Source organism: Lonchura striata, chromosome 1, assembly GCF_046129695.1.
Source record: "Lonchura striata isolate bLonStr1 chromosome 1, bLonStr1.mat, whole genome shotgun sequence".
NCBI lineage: Eukaryota > Metazoa > Chordata > Aves > Passeriformes > Estrildidae > Lonchura > Lonchura striata.
The window spans coordinates 50,415,542-50,419,431 of NC_134603.1; the positions used below are offsets into that span (position 1 = coordinate 50,415,542).

Here is a 3,890-nt window from a genome sequence, read left to right on the forward strand (position 1 = left end):
GTTACCAAGGACAAATTGCTGGATGTGTATGGAAAGCCTCAAATCTTTGGTCCTCAACACTCAGATTCTCAAAAACAAACAAAAAACACATTTAGTGTCCTTGTTGCCCATCCAGCTGATCACGTGCAGATGGCAGGCCACGAGCCTACTTGAAGGAGTCATTTCAGTTAGAGAGGATGGTAAAGTTATTAAAGAAAATACGGATAGAAGATGTGTTTTGGAAACTGGAAGGAGCAGAGGAGTGGTGGAAGTGTTCAGGTGCCATGGTAGGAGCAATTTGACCAAAGGAAGAAATCTCCCCAGAAATAATTGTGCTATTTGAGTACCAGTAGTTCTCTCCAAAGGCATTTATCAGAGACAGCAAAACTAGTTCTTGCTCCTCTTCTGATGTTTGAAGTATTTAATGAAATCACACTTGCATTCTGAAACATAAATTAACCTTCAACTAAATGTGTAGAAAACTTTTACTGAGCTACAGGATCTTTAGAACTGAAATGAAGAAATATTTTCATATGTGGACTTTAAGCTACCATAAAAAAACCCATAAGCTTTATTGTCTTAAAAGAAATATATTGCCCTAGCACAGTTGTTGGTGGCTTTTTTTTCGAGCAGCAGTGTTCTTTAATGCACTTGTCGTGGTTTGACACGGAAAGATAATTTTTTCCGGAAGGAAGAGGTCAATTTAGATATTGACCAATTGAAAGTAAACACGCCTCTGAGAACACAGAGGGGTTGAAAGCAGAATTCCCAGGGGAACTCGCTCTCTTTGGTTCCGGTCAGCGTGCAGTGCAGCCTCTCCCCTGCCCAGCCACGAGCTGGGTGGGGGAGGGGAAGCCCCCATGGCCTGAGAAAGGTAGGCCGAAAGCCCCAAGGGTGGTGAAAGGACTGGAACCGGGCTGGCCCCTGCAGATGGAAGGGTGGAAGAAATCTGGGATGTCTCCATTTCCCCCCCCCAGAGTTCCTCTCCCGAGAGGGAGAGAGAAAGCCGCAAGGAAGGAGGAGCGGGGGGAGCTGCAAGGTGCCCAGTTGTGTGGGAGTTGCTGGATGTCCGGGCATCGAGCCATCCTGGGAGTTCGGACTTTTAACCCTTCCTTGAGAAATGAAAGCTTTGTGAATTTTCCTTTCTCCTCTTCGGTTTGAAAGAGAGGAAGAGGGACACCTTGGACCCTAGGATGGGATGTTGGAAGGAGGAATTCTGGATGGGAGGGGGACAAGGAGTGGCTTTTGGCTGGACTTTTCCGTGTTAGCCACAACCTGAACCAAATCTTCTCTGTCAAGAAGGACTGTGTTTTGGGAGGATGCCAGTGAGTCAAGAGACCTGTTTCAGCTGAGAAAAAGACAAAAGTGGAGTGAACAGAGAAAAGGTTAGGGGGTTTGTGGTGGCGCCCCCTTGCCCTGGAAAGGAAAAGAGAAGAGAAGAGAAGAGAAGAAGATCTCTGTTCTTGAGCCCTCGGCCCCAGGGGAAAATGGGGGGGGACTGTGGTCCCAAACAATGAAAAACTGAACTGTTGTTTTCTCCCCTCTTGGCAGGGCATCCTTGAAAGGAAAAATCCTAAAGGCAGTGACCATCCATGCATTGGTGGTGAGAGCACTGTGCATGGAAAGGAGAAGGGTCACCATGGCAAACTTTTTTTCTCCGGGCGGTGCCATGTGTGACATGGAAACACAGGATGTGGAGCTGTGTTTCTTGGGGGGTCTGTGGCACAGGAGAGACTCTGTTCCCTCGATGGACTGAGTATCGATTGCTTGGAGGGTGGAAACCTGATTGGGGTCCAGATTGTGTCTCACTGTGGTTTGTTGGAGTTGGGTGGTGGGGGGAGGAATGTTTTGCAAGGTTTTCATTTGATCTTTGTGTGGTTTTTTTCCCCCCTTCTTTAGTTTTCTCTTTTCTTTAGTAGTAGTAGTTTAATAAAGTTTTTTTCCTGTTATTAAGCTTGGGCCTGCTTTGCTCTATTCTAGATTCCACTTCACAGCATTCAAGGTAGGAATCACATTTTCATGGGGGCACTGGCATTGTGCCAGTGTCAAACCATGACATTTGGTTCCCTGACCGGGAAAAGATAAGATAAGATAAGATAAGATAAGATAAGATAAGATAAGATAAGATAAGATAAGATAAGATAAGATAAGATAAGATAAGATAAGATAAGATAAGATAAGATAAGATAAGATGGTGATAAGGTGAATGTTGTGAAATGGGATCAGGAGGAATAAGAGCAAAGCATGTGTTGGGTTTTGAGATGAATTGGGGTGGAGATTTAGTGTAAGTTGCTGTTTTATATAGAATGTGTTGAATGTAATTTTGATAATGATTTTTTTTTTTTGTAGTCTGTGTTCTCAGAGGCGAAGGGTGGAATGTCGTGGTTTGACACGGAAAGATAATTTTTTCCGGAAGGAAGAGGTCAATTTAGATATTGACCAATTGAAAGTAAACACGCCTCTGAGAACACAGAGGGGTTGAAAGCAGAATTCCCAGGGGAACTCGCTCTCTTTGGTTCCGGTCAGCGTGCAGTGCAGCCTCTCCCCTGCCCAGCCACGAGCTGGGTGGGGGAGGGGAAGCCCCCATGGCCTGAGAAAGGTAGGCCGAAAGCCCCAAGGGTGGTGAAAGGACTGGAACCGGGCTGGCCCCTGCAGATGGAAGGGTGGAAGAAATCTGGGATGTCTCCATTTCCCCCCCCCAGAGTTCCTCTCCCGAGAGGGAGAGAGAAAGCCGCAAGGAAGGAGGAGCGGGGGGAGCTGCAAGGTGCCCAGTTGTGTGGGAGTTGCTGGATGTCCGGGCATCGAGCCATCCTGGGAGTTCGGACTTTTAACCCTTCCTTGAGAAATGAAAGCTTTGTGAATTTTCCTTTCCCCTCCTCGGTTTGAAAGAGAGGAAGAGGGACACCTTGGACCCTAGGATGGGATGTTGGAAGGAGGAATTCTGGATGGGAGGGGGACAAGGAGTGGCTTTTGGCTGGACTTTTCCGTGTTAGCCACAACCTGAACCAAATCTTCTCCGTCAAGAAGGACTGTGTTTTGGGAGGATGCCAGTGAGTCAAGAGACCTGTTTCAGCTGAGAAAAAGACAAAAGTGGAGTGAACAGAGAAAAGGTTAGGGGGTTTGTGGTGGCGCCCCCTTGCCCTGGAAAGGAAAAGAGAAGAGAAGAGAAGAGAAGAAGATCTCTGTTCTTGAGCCCTCGGCCCCAGGGGAAAATGGGGGGGGACTGTGGTCCCAAACAATGAAAAACTGAACTGTTGTTTTCTCCCCTCTTGGCAGGGCATCCTTGAAAGGAAAAATCCTAAAGGCAGTGACCATCCATGCATTGGTGGTGAGAGCACTGTGCATGGAAAGGAGAAGGGTCACCATGGCAAACTTTTTTTCTCCGGGCGGTGCCATGTGTGACATGGAAACACAGGATGTAGAGCTGTGTTTCTTGGGGGGTCTGTGGCACAGGAGAGACTCTGTTCCCTCGATGGACTGAGTATCGATTGCTTGGAGGGTGGAAACCTGATTGGGGTCCAGATTGTGTCTCACTGTGGTTTGTTGGAGTTGGGTGGTGGGGGGAGGAATGTTTTGCAAGGTTTTCATTTGATCTTTGTGTGGTTTTTTTCCCCCCTTCTTTAGTTTTCTCTTTTCTTTAGTAGTAGTAGTTTAATAAAGTTTTTTTCCTGTTATTAAGCTTGGGCCTGCTTTGCTCTATTCTAGATTCCACTTCACAGCATTCAAGGTAAGAATCACATTTTCATGGGGGCACTGGCATTGTGCCAGTGTCAAACCATGACAGCACTTTAATACACTTTAATCCAGTGGTTTTAGCTATTTTTTAAAAAGCCTGATCTTGAGGAAATTGCAGTGCATAAAATCATTCCTTTTGCACTACACTGTGGAAGCAGCTCCCTGGCCACAGAGAG

General features: G+C 46.7%; 2 long non-coding RNA genes across 2 annotated transcripts; both read left to right on the plus strand.

Moving 5' to 3' along the window:
- The first annotated feature begins 714 nt into the window (after positions 1-714).
- On the plus strand, positions 715-1,928 carry LOC144246491 (uncharacterized). Its single transcript, XR_013340186.1, has 2 exons — positions 715-853; positions 957-1,928. It is a non-coding gene; the product is annotated as an uncharacterized LOC144246491 (long non-coding RNA).
- Positions 1,929-2,478: 550 nt separating this feature from the next.
- On the plus strand, positions 2,479-3,653 carry LOC144246492 (uncharacterized). Its single transcript, XR_013340187.1, has 2 exons — positions 2,479-2,578; positions 2,682-3,653. It is a non-coding gene; the product is annotated as an uncharacterized LOC144246492 (long non-coding RNA).
- The last annotated feature ends 237 nt before the right edge of the window (positions 3,654-3,890 follow it).